This window comes from Scyliorhinus torazame, chromosome 15, assembly GCF_047496885.1.
Source record: "Scyliorhinus torazame isolate Kashiwa2021f chromosome 15, sScyTor2.1, whole genome shotgun sequence".
Lineage (NCBI taxonomy): Eukaryota > Metazoa > Chordata > Chondrichthyes > Carcharhiniformes > Scyliorhinidae > Scyliorhinus > Scyliorhinus torazame.
In genome coordinates this window covers 40,430,814-40,454,534 of record NC_092721.1, presented here as the reverse complement: position 1 = coordinate 40,454,534, position 23,721 = coordinate 40,430,814, and the positions used below count along the sequence as shown (strand labels likewise).

General features: G+C 45.4%; 1 long non-coding RNA gene across 1 annotated transcript in view; it reads left to right on the top strand.

The window, feature by feature from the left end:
- LOC140391384 (uncharacterized) overlaps positions 1-11,115 on the top strand; it is a 107,963-nt gene extending 96,848 nt beyond the window's left edge. Inside the window, exon 2 of the long non-coding RNA XR_011935033.1 lies at positions 9,737-11,115. This is a non-coding gene — a long non-coding RNA (uncharacterized lncRNA). The remainder of the gene's footprint in view (positions 1-9,736) is intronic.
- The last annotated feature ends 12,606 nt before the right edge of the window (positions 11,116-23,721 follow it).

Here is a 23,721-nt window from a genome sequence, read left to right as displayed (position 1 = left end):
CCCCAAGGGTACTGGGGTCTAGGTCCAACTGTAACACTGCCGACGTGGTCCCAAAGAAGGTGTTCCAAAATTTCCTCAGATTCAGTCACGACCAAAACATGTGTACATGATTGGCCAGCCCCCTCCTGCATTTATCACAAATGTCCTCAACCCCTTCAAACAGTGTAGCCACCTGGGATGGCCACTTCCCGATTACAAAATGGACACTTTGCAAAGATTGCAGGGAAAATGGACAAGACTGAGGAAACAAGCAGGTTCAGGGTTTGTCTGTTGATTGGAGCCGCAGCTCCCAGACAAGACCAAAACTGCAAACCCATGAGCATACTAATGGGCCATCTCTGGGGACAAAAGAGTAACATTTAAGTAAACAATACTAAGGCAGACACCCCGGCGTCAGAGGAGACCAGAACAAAGCAGGCCAATGGCCACCTAGGACACGACCAGCCATCAGGGCACCCACCCCTTAATTGGAGGAAATCGATAGGAACGATTGAGAAACAGCCCAATTAACTGGGGCCATGTCCAAGGCCTGCCCAAAAGCATGCAAAGCCCCTTTTGGGTATAAGAAGGATCCCCCAAGAGAGAATCGTTCTCTTGGCTCCGGCTCTCACCGAGGAGAGACCTGCCCAATAGCTGCACCAGAACAAGTAAGTCCAAGGTCAACACACGCTACCAGACAGACGTCCTTAGCTGTTATCCCACACCAGTTCCACCCCAGCAGCCTCAGAACCGAGCAACGGCCATTGTTCCTCTGACTGAGTGGGCCCCGAAGCTAAGTATAGGCTTTAGCAGTAGTGATAGTTTAGTCTGTAGTATTTGTGCATGAGTATATTTAACTGTGTGTGTAAATAAATAAGCATTTGACTTTGAACTAACTAACTGGTGTATCGAGTCTTTGATCAGTATTCGGTTTGAACCTTGTGGCGGTATCGAAAGATACCTGGCGACTCTAGAGCAAAACGTAATTAGAATTAAGGAAGGCGACCGCATTGACTGCCATATTCAGAGCCAACGAAAGAGAGCAACACAATTAGCAACATTTACTGGCAACCTCTGACGGGACTCGACTTAGAAGTGGCCAAGTCACTCTGAGAGAACCCAAATTTGAATTGGAATCCAATTGGAAACAGAAAAACCATAAGTGTGAGAACGATACTGATCAAACCTCTGAGATTCGGAAGTGTGTTAATGCATGCGTACTAACAGGGATATGAGCTAAACCTGAGAGATTTTGTTGCGTAAAACTGTTAAGAGTTTTGTAGTGTTGATAACTTTTGGTTGGTTCAATTTGTTCTGTTTTATAACCTTTGCTCGAGAGTCACCAGGTATCTTTACAAAGACACGAGGTTCAAGTTCAAGTACTGATCAATAACTCAACACACCAATTAATAAGATTCAAATCAAAACACATTTATTATCCACAGTAAATCACTAATCAAGCATAAACTCTACTTTCTAGACTATTCTCTATCACTAAAAGGCCTATACTTAGCTTTGGACTGGTCCACCAGGTCAAGGTAACAAATGACCTTTTGTTTGGGTTCTGTAACTGCAGGATTCAAAAGCTGGTATGGACTGGTAGCTAAGAGCACCTATCTCGTAGCGTGCGTTGACTGGAGACTTACTTGGTTGGTGCGGCAGCTTGGGCAGTTCACTCTCGAGGGTTGATTCGCTGCTGAGTGACCTTGCCAAGAAGGATGATTTGAACTTGGGGACTCTACGTTATAGTTCCCAGGGGCTTTGTGCCATTCGTGGTGGACCCCGTACCTGGTTCCAAGTGATTGGACTAAGTTCTGATCACTTGGATCGATTTCTCCAATACTGGAGCTGTTCTCTGATCGCTGAGTGGTCCCTGATTGTCCGTTGGCTTTCCTTTGTCTTGGCTCCTGCTGGCGCCGAGGAGTCTGGCTTGGCCTTATTCACCTTAAACCCGGGGATCGCTCATTAGTAAGCAGATGGCTGTGAGTTTCAGTGCTGTCTGGGCTTTTGCAAGTTCTAATACACAGGATGACTGCACTTGCTAGTTTTTGCCTGTGTTGGCTGAATTTCCCTGCAGCTTTTGCGGACCTCCATTTTAAGTCGGGAGGTGGCCAACCCAGGTGGCGACATTAGGCCGGAAAATAGCGTAAGCAGTACCCGTGTTTACATCACCACTTTATCACCCCCTGTTCCAAATTCAGTAGAGAACCACAGAGATAGAGAAAATGTCAATGAAGGCAATGGAACGCCTTATGAACCCCCAGGAAGTTGAGGTTGCAGCAACCAGTCGAGTAGGATAGTGTCCCGTATGGGGAGAGGAAATCAGAAAGTACCTCAAAGGGAAAGGATGGCCCCTTTGGAGCGAATTCTGCGCGAATGATGAAACAGGTCCCAGGAGTATAGGACATACTTGGTGGGAGAACCTGTCAGAGATCCACCAGAAGAGCTTAGGGAAAGCTTGCAAGCCGATGGTAATCGTGTCCTGCTTGGCACAATTGCGTGGAACAGAGGAGGTCGTTGGAATGCTCCGTAGAGAGATTGAGGAGAGAGACAGAAAAAGTGAGGGAGATGTGAGCGAGTTTGAGAAGGAAACTAATGATTTAAGAGAACAGTTAGCAGTGAGGGACAGAGAGGTGGATGATGCCAAGTAGGCACACCAGTCTTGTCTCGCCCATTTGAGTAGTTTCCAGACCCAGTATGAAAAGTCCTACCAGGACACGCAACGTGCGGTCTTGGTAAGACAAGAAACCGAGAAACAGGTAGAACAATTGCAGAAACAGTGCAATGATTTGAAAGCAGCCCTACGAGAACTCCACACTTCCACGACAGAACAAAGGCAGAGCTCCGTAGATCACGCAAAGTGCCGGAAGCAAATTGCTGAATTGCAATCTCTGCTTTCTGTCCCGAATGGATTTCAAAGTCCGTTTGGACTCCAGTTAGACCAGGAAAACGGCCCCGATTGGCAGGAGTTAAATAAAACTGCCCACAGATACGTACATGGGACATGTATGCAAGAAAAACCCCAAAAGAGGAAAACGCTGCAACCCCCAACTGAACAGGCAGAACACCCCTCCATGAACCCTGTAAAAACACACCGCAGCAGAAGGAAATGCAGATTTCCTATACACAACCCCATTAACCGTGACCCAATTATGGGAAGCGTGTGGAGAAATTACACCGTTCCTTCCCACATGAAACTCCCACTAGTTTTTCGCTAGAGTTAAACAGCAGGCTACCATGTACGGCCTGAACGAAAAGGAGCAAGTGAAGCTCACAGTTTTAAGCCTCGACCCTTCAGTCGTGGTAGCCCTTCCCGACCCACAGAATGTAGGAGGAGGCACACTCCAAGAGATGCACACAGCGATCCTAGATGCGATCGGCTATAACAGAGGAGACCCATTAGAAGGCCTAAACAAGTGTAGGCAAAAGAAAATAGAGCATCCCACAGCGTTTGCTGGATGCTTGTGGATACATTTTACAGTGGTATTCGGAGAGTTAGCCCGCGCCCATTTGTCCGCGGATAATATGGCCAAATCCTAGTCTCTCATGCGACAGAGGCAGGACAGAGAGCTTGCGCAAATTACGACGCCTCAGACGAGGCCCACAACGAGAAATGGGTTTTGAAGAGATTGTCCCGCCCTTGGGAACAATCCGTCCAAGCCAAAACCACACTTGCAAAACCCGAGGAAGAGCAGGCAGACATGAATCCAGTTAAAGCGCACCAGAACCTCGCATGGGTAAATTAGGACAGGAACAACTCACCACAGCCAAAATCCCAGGAATGTTACAACTGTGGACAATAAGGACACTAGGCATGAGAGTGTCAAGCCCCCCAGAAGCAGCAGAGAAACCAACAGACAGGCACCATAAATAAGAATAGGGCAAAGTCAATCCTTGGCGTTAGCACTCATTCAGAAAACATAGAGATGAACGTCACCGACTGACGGTGTTCAGGCAACCCAACTTGGGTCTGCAACACCGTTTGGGACAAGTCCGGTAGACCGGTCATAGCAGGCAAAGTCCGGGGGCACCCCGTAGAATTTCTTTGGGACACAGGAGGTTCCCGCACCACACTCAGTTCCTCCACGATATTCCAGCGAGACACGTGGCCCACGACAGACACCATCACACCAGCGGCTTTACAGGTCATTTACAACAAGTATCCATCACAGCCCCTGTAGCGATACAAATAGGGAACATTACAACTAAACACCCTGTAGTTTTGGTCGATCTACCCCAGACAGCTGAACACATCCTAGGAATCGATTTTATTAGCTCCCATAACCTCTCATTTGATCCAGTTAATAAAAGTGTATGGAGAATGGCAAAGGCAGCACGAGCCCCCGCCATGCTCACAGTTGGAGACTTTGAAAACAGGATTAGATCAGTAGAGACTTCTGGTTCGACCCTCGAGCCATTAGTCAGGACAAACAAGTTAGGGAAGACCTGCAGCAACACAAAGCAGCATTTGCACAGCACAAGCACGACTGTGGCAAAATAGCTGGCTTGGTAAATATTACAGGTCCCGACCCCAGACCCCAAAAGCAGTATGGTTTTCCCCAAGAGGCAGAGGGAGAGATCTCCAAAGTAATAGAGAGTCTGCTTTATCAAATAGTACTCAGATCAGTAGCCTCCATGAACAACGCACCAATTTGGCCCGTCAGGAAACCTGATGGATCATGGCGACTGACCATTGATTACCGGGAACTGAACAAAGTTACCCCAGTAGCAGCCCCCACCGTAGCCATGAATCCCGAGACCATGCTCAAACAGGGACTCCAGTCAAAAACTTTTTCGGGTTTGGACATTAGCAACGGCTGTTGTTCCATTCCATTGGATAAAGCGTGCCAGTACAAATTTGCCGTTACATTCCAGGGACAACAATATACATGGACGTGCCTTCCACAAGGCTTCATCAACTCCCCCTCCATTTTCCACCGACAGCTGGCAAATGGACGAGCAAAATTTTCCCGACCCGATTGTCTGGTCCAGTATGTAGGTGACTTGCTACCACAGACAGGCACAAAGGGAGAGTACATTTCACTTCTCGCCGAACTTTTAGCACTCCTAAAAGAAATTGGATGTAAAGTCAACCCCAAGAAGGCCCAGATTTTGCAGAAAAAAGTGATTTACTTGGGTACAGTAATCACTCATGGTAAACGCGAGATCGAGCAAAAGAGAAATGACTCGGTCGTCAAATTGCCCCTTCACCATAATGTCTCAGCCCTCCGGTCATTTCTAGGACTGGTTGGCTACTGCCGAAACCATATCGACGGTTTCGCCACAAAAGCAGCGCCCCTATCCGACCTTCTCAAGAAATAGGCACCTTGGGAATGGCTTCCACAGCACACGGATGCCGTGGATGCTTTTTAGAGAGCCCTCAGCATTACAGGTCCCAGATCCACTTTCCCCGTATGCAATCGAAGTTGCAAGCACCAACCGAACTCTTTGGGCCATGCTCCTCCAGGAACATCATGACCTATTACGCCCCATGGCATACGCCTCACGCGTGTTAGATCCTGTCGAGCAAGGATTTTCTTCCTGCAAAAGGCACCTGCTCGCAGTTTTTTGGGCAGTACAGTACTTTGCCTACATTACAGGACTCACCCCCATCACCATTCCCACTGAACACACCCCAACACAGCTATTATTAGACGGTCGCCTTAAAGATGGCACAGTCATCCAAATCCGTGCAGCCCGTTGGACCCTTCTTTTACAGGGACGGGACATTACAGTTAAAAGAACCAAGACCCACACTTTCCTACCCGATAATTTGCAATATGCAGGCACCCCACATGAGTGTGAGATCATCACCACAAACCATAATTCAGGCCCATTGTTGCTAATTTTGCCTTAGTTCAATTGCTCTGTTAGTTACCTTTGCTCTTGAGTCACCAGGTATCTTTATGATACCGCCATGTGGTTCATGTCCGAGTAATGATCAATAATCCAATACACCGATCAGTAAGATTTAAATCAAAGCACATTTATTATACACAGTAATCACTACTCATGCACAAATTCTACGTTTAAGAACTGGCCAGAGTCTGGTTTTGCTTTGTGTGTCTAAATGTTGCTTATTGTTCCCGGGGATTTCTCATTAGTATGCAGATGGCTGGTGTTTTGTTATGCTGATGATTGCTGGTATCGATCTTGTCTGGCCTTTCCAGAGGTAAATATACAGCCAACCTGCAGCTGCTCATTTGTGTCTTGTTGGCTGACTTTCCCATCAGCCTTTGCCGTTCGCCATTTTCAATCGGGAGTTGGCCATTTTAAGTGGCTACACCATTTATACCTAAGTCAGCTCCCAGGAAAGCAGGAAATACACCCCAGAGACCCCAGCCCACAGACATGTGCGCACCCTGAAAATTTATGTGGATGGCTCCTCCACAGTTTAGAACGGAAAGAGAATTACCGGTTGCGGCATTTATGTAGAAGACGTGCAGGGACGCGCCCTAGATGAGATTTCACTAAAATTGCCAGGACATCTAGGCTCACAGGCAGCAGAACTGGCAGCCATAGCATCCATTGTAGACCACCCTGACTCATTTCTGACCCCAGCAGACATCTATTCGGACAGCTTATATGTCTGTAATAGTTTAACGGAATTCCTACCCCTGTGGGAAACTAGAGGATTTGTTTCCACAGCCGGAAAGCACCTATCCTCAGCCCCATTACTCCGACATATCCGAGAGACAGCTGAAGATAGGCAATACGGCATAATTAATGTTCGCAGTCATCACCATTCTTCCCCCCCCCCCCACCCCCCGTAACGTTAAAGCAGACGTCCTAGCGAAGGCAGGTTCCAGACACGGTTTCTTTTGGAACCCCCCCGAGAGCACCCCAGTACACGAAGTTCAGGTCTCACAGACCAACATTCAGGATCCAGCAAAGGCCCCAAAGGAAGATGAAAAACTCAGAGCAGTTTTTAAAAGAACCATCCCAGCCCCGTATGACAAGTTTAAGAACGCAATTACCACACATGGCGGTGTGATTTTGAAAGAAGGCATTTCTGTAGTTCCCAGCCAGGACAGAAACCAGATTATTTGTCAGTTCCATGACAATCATGGACACCAAGGCATTGAACCCACCCTAACCCACCTCAGACCTCTCTGCTGGTGGCCTGATTTAAAAGCCCATGTTACTCACTACATTGAAAATTGCTTGATCTGTGCCCAGAACAATCCGGACAGATATGCAAGAAAGGCTCAGCTTAGTCACACCCGCCCTGTTAATGGCCCTTGGATGAATTTGCAGATAGATTTTACAGAATTTACAGTGCAGAAGGAGGCCATTCGGCCCATTGAGTCTGCACCGGCTCTTGGAAAGAGCACCCCACCCAAGGTCAAACCTCCACTCCATCATCACAACCCACCCCACCCAACACTAAGGGCAATTTTGGACACTAAGGGCAGTTTATCATGGCCAATCCACCTAACCTGCACATCTTTGGACTGTGGGAGGAAACCGGAGCACCTGGAGGAAACCCACACACACACGGGGAGGATGTGCAGACTCCGCACAGACAGTGACCCAAGCTGGAATCGAACCTGGGACCCTGGAGCTGTGAAGCAATTGTGCTATCCACAATGCTACCATGCTGCCCAAATTTATAGGGCCCCTATAGGACTCCCCTATAGATTATATAGGACCCCTACATCCCTGCAGAAATGGTTATAAGTATGTGTTGGTGTTCATCAACACCTTCACAAAATGGGTGGAAGCTTTTCCATCGAGAACAAATATGGCCAAAACAACAGCTAAAATCCAAACACAGCACATCTTTACAAGATGGGGTCTCGCACGTAGTATAGAGTCTGATCAAGGCTCCCATTTTACAGGACGAGTAATGAAAAACGTGCTCACAATTTTTGGAATTAGGCAGAAGTTTCACATAGCCTACCACCCCCCAGTCAAGCGGCATTGTAGAGAGGATGAACAGAACTCTAAAAGCCACTCTCAGGAAAATGGTACAACAGAACAACAGCATCTGGGACTCAGTTCTCCCAATTGCACTAATGTTCTTAAGAAACACGGTATCCACGACCACAAGATAAACCCCCCAAATCCACATGACCGGACGCCCCATGAAAGAGACAGAGTATTTATGAGGATTGGATTTGGCCAGCCCCGCAGTCACCACTCTCATGCATGAAAATGCTGTACAGCAGTTAATTGAGAACATAAAGGCAGTCCAACACGCAGCAGCTGTGAGACTTGGGACCTGGAGGAAACAAAGCAAAGCTTGTTTCGACAAAAAGGTACACGCACCGAGTTTGTAGTAGGGCAGCAATTGATGCTTTCCCGAGACAACCCCAGTTCATTCCTTTCCCCCAGATTTTCTGGACCGTACTCCATTTTGGACAAAGTAAGCCCCTCTGTATACAAGATCACATATCCCAATGGCAAGTCTGCGTGGTTCCACATAAACCAGCTTAAGGCTTATGGCTCGCAGAACAACCATTCACACCACATCTTGCTCGCAGCAGCAGACGAGCAAGCCCCGCCCACAGATGACATATTCCTACCCTCCCCCAGCCAGTCCAGCCTGTCCTCAGACACATCTTCAACTCCACCCCTAGAGGCACGACTCCGCCTCTCCCTTCCTTCAACCAGCAGCGACAGCGACAGTGATAGCGACAGCAATGACGACAGCCACAGCACACCACGTTATGATTATACCCCTGCACCAGGCCCCACTCCCAGTGAATCCGAGCATGATTCTAGTGACCTCTTTGAAATCACATACATCAAAGCCCCTGAACCAGACCCACCGCCCGACGATTACGGATTACACCCTAGTAGCTCCAACCTCGACACACGATTCTGGCACCGATACAATTCGTTCAGGCTCATCTGGAATGATGAGATGGACGCCAATTCGCCCCAAGCAGCTTTAGCCAAACTACTCCAGTCAAGAGTATGGCAGCCGGGAGAAGATGATGACATAGAGTCTGACTCCCACCAAACAAATCCCTTTGCGACCCTGTTCGCTACTGAGCAATGAGGTGTCCAGATGATGGTAAAAAGGAACCGATGGAAAGATACGGTGTCCTTTCTAATGGAACCTGCACCATGTTTGTTGTATGCTTGTTCGTTTAATGTACATGTTTGTTGTTTGTGAATTTGAAAGTTTTTCATGGCCCCACGCCACCACTCTTTTGACGCCCAATGGCAGTTAATGGAACAAGTTTGTCCACAGACAACCGTTCAGAGGAACTAGTTTGTCGGCAGACACCACTCATAGCTACTCTCCTGATTCGATCACGAGTGGCAGCCCCCCACGACGACCACATTCTTACCCATTTTTGCCGGTCGCTCAGGCAGTGGAGAAACGGTACTGATCCCCATCCTGCCTGAGGACCACCCCTCTGGTTAGCTACGCTCGGGTAGAGCACATATAGCACTGATCACCGTCTTACCCGGGAATTCCACCCATTTCTTATCCGCCGCGGCCCATAAGCACCCCATTTTGGCTCAAAATTCTTTTGTTTGTTTTTTGGCAACCCTTAGTTTGCCTCCGTATGCTATTTACATCCTCAAACACTAGGATGGTAGATTGCACAGGCTGCAAGATGGCTCGCACTGTGTCAGTATTTTTCTCGGATGTCTTGTCCAAATATCCGGTTGAAAACAAAAAAATGAGGGAGTCACAGATGGTGACCAATTATAAAGGGCAATTGGCAACAAAATACAGACAGACAGACATGCGAGATCTTAAGCAAGATAATAACAGATATTATGCTTGTGTCCATAGAACTCGGGAATCTCAGGAACCCCAGGGAAAGAAAAAGAAGAAGACCGACAAAAGGAAAGATGAAGACAACCTTCACGTTTTTCACCTGGATCTTGGTGGGATCCCTTCAGTTGCACGCGGACGCTACCCCCATGACCCCTCCCACACAGGCCGTGAATGATTCCCACCCCTACCATACACTACACCTCGAGATAGTTAACCCCAAGACAGTTACCGACACCCCGACCTGGTGTGACAAGTTCATAACCTGGTATTCACTACCTTACATAGCAGAATCACTCTTAGTACTGGCGCTACTCTGCAGTGTCGTGCAGACATTTAGACTCAGAAAATGGCGAAGGAGAGCCTACCGCTCTCTATACACGTTTAGGTCCCCTATTTTCGGAATAAACCAAACCCCCCAACCCCTTGAGTGAATTAAAGTGCATCCGTTTTTCTTTATGTGTGTTTTGTTCAATAAAGAAATGTAAACCTCTGTGCTTGACTGCCAAGCCAGAGAAACTTGTGTTGCTGCTATTTGTACATTTAAAGTGTTGTAGAATTATTTTTGATTATTTGAGTGAGGATAGTTTATTGAGGATAGTTAGAGGTTCCAGTTTTTTATTTTGTAATGCATGCCTGAATGTCATAGCACCCCGTAAAGTTTTATACTGATCTATGTAATTAAAATGATTTTAGATAAAAATTGCATTTCATAGGATAGGGCAGTGTAGAGCCCGTGAAGTGCTTATGGGTGCCCTGCTTGGTCATAGAATGATGACACGCGGTAATGTGATCCTTCACGCTTTGCGTTGAGGATCACAAAGAGGGCATGTCGCCATCTGGGATGGCCACTTCCCGATTACAAAATGGACACTTTGCAAAGATTGCAGGGAAAATCGAAAATACTGAGAAAACAAGCAGGTTCAGGGTTTGTCTGTTGATTGGAGCCACACCTCCCAGACAAGACGAAAACTGCAAACCCATTGGCATACTAATGGGCCATCTCCGGGGACAAAAGAGTAACATTTAAGTAAACGATATTAAGGCAGGCACCCCAGCACCAGAGGAGACCAGAAAAAAGCAGGCCAATGGCCACCTAAGACATGCCCAGCCATCAGGGCACCCACCCCTTTATTGCAGGAAATCGGTAGGAACGATTGAGAAACGGCCCAGTTAATTGGGGCCAAGTTCAAGGCCCGCCCAAAAGCACGCAAAGCCCTTTTTGGGTACAAGAAGTTCCACCCCAGCAGCCTCAGAACCGAACAACGGCCATTGTTCCTCTGACTGAGTGGGCGCCCGAAGCTTAGTATAGGCTTTAGCAGTAGTGATCTGTAGTATTTGTGCATGAGTATATTTAACTGTGTGTGTAAATAAATAAGCATTTGACTTTGAACTAACTAACTGGTGTATCGAGTCTTTGATCAGTATTCGTTCTGAACCTTGTGGCGGTATTGAAAGATACCTGGCGACTCTAGAGCAAAACGTAATTAGAATTAAGGAAGATGCCCATATTGACCGCCATATTCAGAGCCAACCAAAGAGAGCAACACAATTAGCAACAACAGGTGACCTGTTCTCGATCTCATCAAATGTGTTTTGTGAACTACTTCAATTGTGTTTTGTGAACTACCTCGCGCATGAGGTTGATGCATTTATCCTCTGTAAAATTTTGCACCAAACCCATTCTTCTACTGTCTCCCCCAATTCCTCCTCCATTTGGCCTCAACACTATCCAGGGACTCTGATCCTGCTTCCATAATTTTCCATAAATAGTAGAGGCAACTTTCCCTTCTTGCCCCAACACCATCAATACCTCTCCAGCAAAGAAGAAAGGGGTAACATTGGGAAGATCACCAATACGAAAGTTCCGATCTGTGTATACGTAAAGGCATCCCTCCTTGGGAGCTTATATTTCCCTCAGTTTTTCAAATATTGCAAAACAACCTTCAAGGGCAGCACAGTAGCACAGTGGTTAGCACTGTGGCTTCACAGTGGCAGGGTCCGCGATTCGATTCCCGGCTTGGGTCACAGTCCGTACGGAGTCTGTCTGTTAGTCCCCCTGTCTGTGTGGATTTTTCCGGTGCTCCAGTTTCCTCCCCCAAGTCCCGAAAGACGTGCTATTACGTAATTTGGACATTCTCTCTCTGTGTACCCGAACAGGCACCGGAATGTAGCAACTAGGGGATTTTTACAGTAATTTCATTGCAGAGTTAATGTAAGGCAACTTGTAGTAATAAAGATTATTCTTCTTATTATTATTATTAAGAAACAAATCTTTCAACGTGATCACATCTTTTTCCTCCTTGGTGCAATGGTCAAGGGTTCGATCACTAATGTAAATAGTAAAGGGGACACCTCTGTCTCGTTCCCCTCTGTAGCCGAAAATACTCCAAGCTCATTATGTTCATTCGTATAGTCGCCCTCGGATCTGTGTACAATAATTTGATTGAAGCTATGCACTTAGGCCCAATTTCAAACTGTTCCAACACTGAAAACAAATATTTCCATTCGACTGCATCAATCACCTTCTCTGCATTTAATGCCAGTATCACCTCCTGCTCCTTCATCTCTGCTGGGGTCAAAGCCACGTTTAACAGCTGTTGTACATTTGAAGCTAACCATCTCCCCTTTACGAATCCCATCTGGTCTTCCCCTACTATCCACGGCAGGCACTTCTCTAATTTGTGATGTGAGGGTACTTTTAAGACATGGATGTTTAAGCAATGTACCTTTAAGAAAACAGTGATGTCAGAGAGTGGGTGGGGCTGAGGTCAGGTCAGCCATTTTGCCGTTTAATTTTGCAGTTTCGTTTTGCGGTTTAAAAACAGCTTGTGTGTGTCTGTGTGTTTCCAGAGAGCTGCAAGTTTTAAAAACAGCTTGTGTGTGTCTGTGTTTGCAGTAAGCTGTGGTGTCTGCCACAATAGATCATCTCTGGGCCATTTGGGTGATTTAAACTCATAATTGTAAAGCCTTTAACTTGATGTGATTTTGTTTAAAGGTGTTAAGTTTCTTGGAAGTTTGAAGGAACATGTTAAGGAATTATTTACTGTTGCAATATTTTCTGAGTTATCTTTGAAGTAAGGGGTGTTAAGAGATCCAATGTTTATTTAAGATGTTAAGTTGAGTTCATGGAATAAACAGTGTTTTGTGTTTAAAAACCCACATGTCCATAATTGTAATCCCACACCTAGGGAAAAAGCCGTGTGCTAGGAAAAGCAACAAATCCATTAAAGGGAGAGGTTGGTTGAACTCCGTGATACATTTTGGGGTTCTGAAAACGCCTCGCCCATAACAAATTTAAGAACCAATCACTTTGTCAATAACTCAATGTCCACATTTAAGAATCATATCAGTTGATATGACCCACACTCCATCAGATCTTTATCTTTTTTCAACAATAGTGAAATTGAAGCTTTCCTCATCATCTCTGGGAGCATCCTCGCCTTCCCTGCATCTTTAAACATCATTACTCGTAGTGGATCCAACCTACCGTAAATTTCTTATAGAGCTCCACTGGGAATCCATCCAGTCCTGTTGCCTTCCCAGGCTGCATCTTCCCTTTTGCAATATGTGTTTCCTCCACCCCTATGTGCCCCTCGAGTCCAGCCTCATCTTCTTAATCTAGAATAGGAAATTTCAGTTCCTCGAAGAATTTTCGTATATCCCACTCATTCCCCGGGAGTTCTGATCTATACAAATTTCTATAAAACATTTTGAACACCTAATTCACCTGTTCTGGTGTTGATCCAAACTCCCTGTTTCTTCCCATACCTGCATAAACTCCCACGGGGCTACCTGATGCCGAAGTTGGCTTGCCAACATCCGACTAATTTTGACCCCATATTCATACATTGCCCCTCTAGCCCGTCTTAACAGTCAGACCACATTCCCAGTCGATAACAAATTAAACTTAATTTGAAGCTCCTTTCTGCTGAGCAATAACCCGGGTGTGGGTTTCTCCGCATTCTTCCCATCCTCCTTCAAAATGTTATCCACTAGTCGTTGGTGTTCCTCCCTTATTTTCCCATCCATCTGTGCCTTGTACGAGATCATGTCACCCACCTGAAGGAGTAAATGTGCGTGAATTCGAACGATCAACTTTGGGTTCAGTACAGTGTTTAAATCTCCACCAAAAAACAACTGATGTGCAGGGAATGGCAGGCCACCAGCCTTTTCATAAATCCTACATCGTCCCAGTTTGGGGCATATACACTGACCAGTACCATTGATCTTCCCTCCGATATACCCTTGACGATGATGTACCCGTCACCTTGATCTCCATCTGAAGTTTCATCCTTTTGCTCACCAACATTGCCACCCCGAGGGCCCTGCTATTAAAACCCCAGTGGAACATCTGACCCTGTTGGAGCAGTAACTGATCTTTTACCCTCAAATGAGTCTCCTGTAGCAGCACCATGTCAGCTTTCAACCTCTTCAGATGTGAGAGGACTCTTCTCCTCTTCGCTGCACCTCCCAGTCTCCTTACGTTCCACAAACTGGACTGGGGATTTCTGACCTCTCTTCTCTACCCATTAAACTGTCGTCCTTCTGAGGGGAATGACTGTCCCCTCGCCAGCATTTTCAATCCCTCACCTCATTTTTAGAACCTTTGGCCTTACCCACCCGACACTTATTCCATAATTCCATCAGCAAGCTTCCCCCAACCTCCACCATATTCCATAAATCTTCCAGATACTTACTATATGACCGTCATATGGACTGACCTCATTAACACTACACCCTGTATGCTTCATCCGATGCCAGTGCTTATGTAGTTACATTGTATATGTTCTGTTTCCCTATTATGTATTTTCTTTTATTTCCTTTTCATGTATTTAATGATCTGTTGAGCTGCTCACAGAAACATACTTTTCACTGTACCTCGGTACACGTGACAATAAACAAATCCAATCCAATCCAATCCAACTTGAAACTACTTTCCTTATCTTTACCCCTATTCCCGATTCATTCACATCTCCTTGGCCGGCGTAACCCTGTTTTAGCCAGTTTGACCTGTCGCAGCCACTCCCCCCACCACTCTTCTGTTTGCTAGCCAGCCCCTGCTTACTGTTGAGGTGGCTCCCATCACAGCCCTGTACATTAATGTCTCAAATATAAGGGACCTCTTCATATTGCCCTTCTCCCCTATTTCCTTCTTTTTCTATTTTTTCCCCCCAAATAAATGTTTTTTTCTTTTTTCCCCTCCTAAACATACTAATTCTTGACCCCAGTTCTTTCTTAAATATTTGTATACAATCCTAATATAATACAAACAGCCAAATATGTCAACAAAATACAGCAAAACTGTACAAAATGGAGGTAACGATAATAGAACATCATATCAAACCTTAATCCAGACCATGACCTTCTGCCCTTTGAACGCCTCTGCTGCCTCTAAAGGATCAAAAAAAAGGGCAGGATTCTCCATCCCGCCCTGCCTGTTTTCCAGTGGGGCGAGCACCCACTGACATTGGGATCCTACCTCCCGCCAGCCAGCCAATGAGGTTTCCCGTTGTGGGCACCCCCACACCATCGGGAAATCGCGGGCATGAGTGCGCTGCTGGCAAAGTGGAGGATCCTGCCAAGAGAGAATACAGCCCAGGATCCTTGGAGTTGTATGTTCCTTGTTTTTAACTACTTCACATCTCTGTTCAGGAGACTTGCCTGTAAGGAGTGCAGACTGGAAATTGGGCATGCATGATTCATGATTTTACACTGTCTGTAGGCAGCTACTACATGATCCTGGTGGACCAATTTAGAAAAAAAATGTATTTATGGGATGTAGGTTTTGCAGCCTAAGCCAGCATTTATCTTCCATCCCGAGTTGCCCTTCAGAAGGTGGTGGCGAGCTGCTTCTTGAACCGTTGCAGTGTAGAACTGTGCAGTCAGTAAATTCTCCCTTACATAGAATCATAGAATCCCTACAGTGAAAAAGGAGGCCATTCAGCCCATCAAGTCTGCACCGACCCTCTGAAAGAGCATCCATTCTCGGCCTACTCCCACATCCTATTCTTGTAACCCCATCTGGATGATAAAGATCAATTCAGCATTGCCACTCCACCTAACTTGCACATCTTTGGACTGTGGGAGGCAACCGGAGCACCCGGAGGAGACCCAGAGACACGGGGAGAACGTGCCTACTTCACACAGGCAGTCACCGAAGGTCAGAATTGAACCCAGGTCCCCGTCGCTGCAAAGCAGCAGTGCCAACTGCTTGGCCACCTCGCTGCCCCTCCATCTCCAATATTAAAGTTCTTTTACCTATTTGTTCCTGAATGGAAGACAAAGATATACACACATCCATTTTCCCTTTGTCTCACTTGAGTTTCCTATCATTATTCTCAGTTATCTGGCAATACTTCCGTAACATTTTATTTTTCATTTCATCCATTTTTTTCCCATTCAGAAAGTTTTGTGCAGGACAATGTGTTTCACTATCGAATCAATCCATTGCAATACACTTTTCCTTTGGCACACAAAGAGGGTATGAAGACTATAGTCTATAAGGATTGTACTAAGTATACTTCTACAAGACATACTAAAGTGAAGTATTTAATTCTCATTGTTTTCCATTGAAGACAACATTGTGAACAGATGTAAGGTTTAGCCACAGCACATGTGTACATGCATCAGGCTGGGACAGTGTGATGATAAGTTGTTTTATAGATCAGCAAATTGCCAGAATGGATGAGCATTGTGTGATATAGTAAGGTACCTTTTCTAAACGACAGCACATAGAAGAGTTGCATTATCTTCTTATGTTCTGTTTTTAGTGGAGAAACATCTGTGAAACATTCCACATATGTTATTCACTCTGAGGTTCATACTTTTTAAATATAGCTTGCAAACCATTGCATATCCTGAGCATAGGCACAAATGGGTTTGATAGAGTAAGTGAGGAGAAACTGTTTACAGAGTTCACAGATTTGAGGTAAATTGCTGAAAAAAACTAAAGGCGACATGAGGATAAAAAATTTACACAGCAAGTTGTTTTCATCTGCAATGTATTGCCTACCTTGATAATGATGGGAGCAGGATCAGCAATAACTTTCAGAAGGGAATTGGCCAAATAATTGAAAGGGAGAAATTTACAGACTTATGGGAAAAGACTAGGAAAATGCAACTAATTAGACAGCTTAGTCAATGAGCTGACACAGGCACAATGTATCAAATGGCCTCTTTTACCCATGATTCTATCTGACAGATTTTACAAAGTACAGATAACATGTATAATAATATACATGCAACATTACAATAGAGATTCTCTGGCCTCCCCTGTGGCTTGTTTCCTGGCGGGTGGTGGCCCGCTATTGGGTGGCAGCAGGATCTTCTGTTGCGCCGCTGTTAACGGGACTTCCCATTGAATCCACCCCATGCCATCTAGAAATCCGCGGCGGGGCTGCGCCGACGGCAGGACTGGAAGACCCCGCTGGCATGAACAGCCAGGAGGTCTCGCCCAGAGTAAAGCAAGCTGTATCCACAAACTAAACCGATTGATAAATAGGAAAGCTGAGAGGTGCCAGAATGTGATCTGCACTCACGATAACCAGCAAACTCAAAACCCAAGAAATCAAACTCAACTATAATTCTAACTGACTCTGCTTAAGCCCTACAGATATGTGACTCCTTGTGCTGCACCAAAGTGTGAGGTACTGCATCTGGGGATGTGCAAAAGGGCAAGTGTGGAAGGTGGTGAGTTGTGTGGAAGAACAGAAGAATATCGAGCTATGTGTCCACAGACCCTTAAAGGTAGTTGCGCAAGTCACGAAGATGGTTAAGAATTTGTGTGGCAATTGTGTTTCCTTTACTAGCTCTGGCATAACACAGAAGAGCAAGGAGGCTACCCTGGAAGTATGTGCAACACTAGTTACACCAGAGGTTGAGGTTTGTAATTTTAACACAAGTAACATTTTATTATGTACAGTATTATACTTCAACTGATAGAAAATGTAACTATCTACTGAGGACTCTTACATAATTCAACATTTGATAGCCTCTATCTTAAACATGCATGTGCATAAAATAAAGCAGATATGATTTGCAATGATACTTTCTGCAGCCAGACCTGAAAAGACATTTGTTTGCAGCACAAGGTGATTACATATTGTCCTCCATTTTTTCCTGACCTGCAGAATAACTTCTCTTTTTACATTATTTTTTATCATTCCACAGTTCCTCAACCAGTTGTATAATCTCCTCTGTTCACCACACAACTCGGCATCTCCTGAAATCTCACTGAAGCAGCAACTCATGTTTGGGCATAGATAAGAAGTGATTTGCAGAAATCCCCCCCCTCCCCCAGCCTTGATCTGCCCTTCGTTAAAATGAATATCATAGGCCGGCAAGTACAAAATCAGAATATTTACTCCCGAGTGTCAATGAGTTTTTCAATCCGGAGAACATCACAGCTGGGCTGTTTCCTTTCTCACTGGTCATCCATACGCAGACATTCTCTGCAAGAATCGATGGATAGCAATCAAAAGCCCTGATCGATTTTCTCCTGTCTAACAGGGGGTGGCTGAGGCTAATTAGAGCATCACGCCTGCCACCTTGTCTGAGATCAGTTCATTCAACTCAGACCAGGGATCAGATCCGGCGCCTACTCGTACTATGCCACGGTGAACCACCCATTACAGTTCTTCTGAAAAAGAAATATATTTTTCTTTCTCCAAATAATCCACAATTTTCTGCACTTATCTCTCTTCAAGGAAGTTTCAACATCCAATTTGTCAGTCAGACTTGCAGTGTTGTGCATTTGTACTTACTGGAAGCAGATACAGGGCCCTGTTCTTTGTCGACAAAAAGAACATGGACATGCATTGTGTCTGTTTCAACAGCCAATAACCAAGGGATAACGCATAATCTGAGCTGAGACATGATATAAACCCAGATTCAGATTGTCCATTCCTTCACAAATATAAGTTATTCTGTTGAATCTAAAGAGCAGAAATTAAAATAGTCAGTACATTAAAATATTTCCATTGTGCTCCCGTGAATTTGTATCCTTTATTTGTTTACCGATCAGAACGTCCAATTAGGACACACCTGTACACTTTTCAAGTTCTCGAATAGCTGTAGGTGTAAACAGTTGGCTCCAGATTTGCACCACGAGAGGCTGTCCGTCATGCCAAAAATAGCAGAAAAGCCGGAAAATGTCCCGGGCACAGCACTTCCCATTTGCGTGGCGGCGGAATTGGCATGTTTCACGCAATGCCAATTGGGGAGATAGCTGGGCATTTAAATCACCAAATGTCCACACTGAAGTGGAGTTTTGGCAGACCAGGAAGAATGAAATCCAATTTCTGCAGATTAGACCAGGTAAGATCAGCTCTGTCTCTCATAGATGTGTTTGGATAGCTTCAGCTACACATTTGGAGAGGTAAGTTGCTCTTTTAGATATGTTCCAGGGACCCCTTTGGGATCAGTACATTGCCTCCTGGGGTATGCCAGCTGCCCTTTGCAAGTGTTAAAAAAAGGCATAAATTTGTGTAAAAAGTGTATGAACTAATTACTGTCAAGCTCATTGGAGCTGTCAACAGAATTGTCAAATTAACTGGCAAAGATTTCAGAAGCACCTGTCAAAGGGAGCTGTCAATTATCAAGGCATTTAAAATTCCAGCCCTTTAAATCTTTGTAATAAATGTCTGGAGCTTTCAAAAATATTGCTTGTTCTTTCACTTTCCCTCTTGACAAAAATCTCAGGGTTTTCATTACAGGATTGGTGATGCAGGACTTATTTAATAAATAGCCATTACCACAGTATGGTGCCTCCTATTTCACAGTTTGATATTTTATTTACAGAATTTGCATTGCAGAAGGAGGCCATTCAGCCCATCAAGTCTGCACCGGCTCTTGGAAACCACCCTACTTGAACCCACATCTCCACCCTATCCCCGCAACCCCACCTAACCTTTTTGGACACTAAAGGCAATTAGCATGGCCAATACACCTAGCGTGCACACCTTTGGACTGTGGGAGGAAACCAGAGCACCCACAGGAAACCCACACAGACATGGGGAGAATGTGCAGACTCCGCACAGAAAGTGACCCAATCTGGGAATCGAACACGGGACTCTGGAGCTGTGAAACAAAGGTGCTAACCGTTGTGCTACCATTTCCCTTGACAGCTACAAGTAGTTATGGGCTCTTTAATGTGAAATTATGAGTTCAAATGCCCATTGTGATAAAAGGTTTTTGCACATGAATTAAATGTTTGATGTTGTAAAAATGTATTTGGTGTGTAAATGTCATTTGATTGTACTGAGCTTGAGTATTATAAAGAAAAAAGAGAAATATTTTTCTTGGAGCTTTTTATCCTGCACTCCTCAGAACATTCAAGACATTCACTGGTTGGCATGGTGGCACAGTGGTTAGCACTGCTGCCTCACAGCACCAGGGACATGGGTTTGATTCATATCTTGGGTGATTGTGTGGAGTTTGCAAGTTCTCCCTGTGTCTGCGTGGGTTTCCTCCAATTGCTCCAGTTTCCTCCCACAGTCCAGAAATGTTCACGTTAGGTGGATTGATCAGGCTAAATTGTCTTTTAGTGTGTCCAAAGGGTAGGTGGAGTTATGGATAGGGTGGGAGAGTGGGCCTAGCGTAATGTGTCAGAGGGTTGGTGCAAACTCAATGGGCCAAATGGCCTCCTTCTGAACTGCAGGGATTCTATGAATCTATGAAAAAGAAGGAGAAATTGTAAGGGAAATCAACAAATTAATACAAACAGTTGATAATTGGTTGGCGAGGGGAATCTGATTGGTAGTGGCATTGCAATGGAGAATGCACCAGTTGATGGTGATTGACAGTTAACTGCCAAACCTTGTTTGCAATTTAAATTATGTAACTTGACTTTGATTGGTCAAGACATTGCCCTGAAGAATGAAGCAGCAAATGACTTTCAATTTATCCGAAACAGGCACAATGCATCAACATGTTCTTTCGGTCTGCAAATATAACAATAATAATAATCTTTATTAGTGTCACAAGTAGGTTTACATTAACACTGCAATGAAGTTACTGTGAAAATCTCCTAGCCGCAACACTCCGGCACCTGTTCGGCTACACAAAAGGAGAATTCAGAATGTCCAATTCACCTAACAGCACATCTTTCGGGACTTGTGGGAGGAAACTGGAGCACTTAGAGGAAGCTCACGGAGACACGGGGAGAATGTGTAGATTCCGCACAGACAGTGAGCCAAGCCGTGAGTTGAACCTGGCACCCTGGCGTTATGAAGCAACAATGGTGACCACTGTGCTACTGTGCTGGAACAGGGCTCTGTGTATGCTTCCAGTACATACAAATGCAAGTCTGACTGACAAATTGGATGCCAGCATAATTCTTCGCACACTGAGGATAATTTAGCAAATTTTGTCCAATCACAGAATTACATCTAATGTTGCACACTGTATTTTGAGTTTTGCAACCATGGGCTGGATGGATATCGTCTCTATCTTGTCTTCTGCAAATAGTGGAAGGGTCATGTTGTATCATCCATCAAGGGGGGGGGCGGTAATGCTGGTAACAGCGATGGGGGTGGGGAACTGATGCCTGCAAGTGGGGGGTGTTCTCTACCTGTGAGTAGAAGGTGGAAGAGGCCATTTGGTTGTCAGGAGATTTGGCCACCCTGATCTCTGAGGAGCTGGCCTTGCTGGCATAGAATCATAGAATTTACAGTCAGAAGGAGGCGTGTGGCATATTTCCCAAGTACGCCATTTTTGAAGTAGCGAAGCATCCGGAAAATGGCGCCGCCCCTGATTCCAGCGTAAAAAGGGATTCTCCGGTCAATCGCCGATCGCGATTTCGGAGTCAGCGATTGGGGAATCCCGCCCCATAATTTTCGTTGACACATTGTTACCAATGCTTTTGGGTATGATTCATTTGGACACAGTTTCAACATCACTTCAAAGACAAAGAAGAGAGACATTTGTGCTGACAACGTCAAGGTTTCCTGGGATCTTGGGAGCTGAGAAAATGTTATGTTATGTTCACAGATTCTTTGAATCATAGAATCTCAACAGTGCAGAAGTAGAACATTTGGCCCATCGAGTCTGCACCGACCCTCTGCACCCAAGCCTACTTCCCCGCCGCATCCTAATAACCCCTTAACCAAACCTACACATCCCAGGATACTAAGGGGCAATTTACCATGGCCAATCCACCTAACCTGCACATCTTTGGACTGTGGGAGGAAACCGGAGCACCCGGAGGAAACCCATGTAGACACTGGGAGAATGTGCAAACACCGCACAGACAGTCACACAAGGCTGAAATTGAATCCGGGTCCCTGGTGCTGTGAGACAGCAGTGCTAACCACAGTGCCACCATCCCGCCCATTGATAAGTATTCTTGTTTAGTCTTCTTGTTAAGCATATGTTAAAACCTGCATAATAGATTTTACTTGAATCATCAATACTGGTTTTTCGTACCTTGGAGGTCAAGCACAGCTGAGGACCCTGGTGTTAGAGTTTAAAAATTCAGACCTTTAGAGTTTTCTTTTAATTAGCAGCATGTTATATCTCAAAACCTTAGGCCTTACACGGGACTCAGACAGTGGCCGGAGGCAGGCGGGGATGAAGATTGGTTCCAGAAAATTATGAAAGTAAAAGTTACTAAGGAACATTATCACTTATAAACATTCAGTTCGTTTTTATCCAAACTTAAAAGTACCCCCCCCAACCCCCACCCCCCCTCCCACCCCAGGTGGTGGGAGGACAAGGCGGGTGTGGAGAGGTTCCCGTTAATGTACTGGAAGCATCTGGAGCAAATACAGAGATACTTTCCCCTTTAAGAATGACCTGAAAGTTTACTTACCTTGTTGGAGGAATTTAAAGGCTTTTTCTGAGAACAACATTTGCAATGTTTCGTGTGGATAAATATGTTGACTTGTTTTTCTCGCTATTATCACTTGAAGTGTATTTCACACAGATTTTACCAGCATTGAGGATGGAGGGTTGAAAGGGGCGGGGAGTTCCATGATGGGCTCACCAGGGCCCATGATTTGTATCCCTTGCCCTGGCCACCTACCACTGCCATCCACATACTCACACTGTCACTCAGTCCAGCTTGCCACATATCCACTTTACCACCCTCCACGCCCTGCCATGTAGCCACCCTGCCACGCTACGCAGCATGCCACTTTGCACACCTTGCAATCTGCTCACCCTGTCACCTGACATACTTACCTCACTCACTACCACTTAATAACACAATGAAAAACTATTCAAATGTCCCAAATCCAGGGTCTCACGTCTTTCCAGATGGATCTCAGCGTCCATCCCATCGGACCTTGGTAGGTAGGTGCGGCTGAAGAGAAAGCAGTTGGTGTTGCTGTTTTTAGAGCTGGTGACAGTGGTGTAGCTTCTGTTCTTACCCCTCAGAGGAGGTGAAAGATGAAGTTGTGTGTTGAAGGCTGACAGCAGGGAAATGCAGCTGGTGGCAGGTGAAGTGTGAGACAGATGAAGTGTTGTCCAAGGAATTATTTATCACCTGACAAACAGTGAAAACTCTCTAAGAGAAGAGATGCTTTGACCAGCATTCTCTGAAAGGCTATGGCTGGAACTCTGAGTTGAACTGCTTTCAAGAACTTCTCAGCCTGTATGTTTCAGACAAACATAGAAACAAAGAAGATAGAAGCAGGAGGAGGCCATTTGGTCATTCCTTATGATCATGGCTGATCATCAAGTTCAATACACTGATCGTGCCTTCCCTCCCATACCCCTTGATCCCTTTAGCCCCAAGAGCTATATCTAATTCCTTATTGAAATTACACCACGTGTTGGCCTTAACTACTTTTTGTGGTCAAATTCCACAGATTCACCACTTCCTGGGTGAAGAAATTTCTCCTCACGATAGCATTTCTCTTCAAGAATCTTCCCATGCTGTACACTTGCTCCAGTTATATTGCCGAGGTGTTAACAGGTTGGGAAACAAGATTCCATGGTTGGTGAAATCAAGCCTCAGGGCTAAAGCAGCTCATAATTCTTAAGCACTTCAACAACTTCTT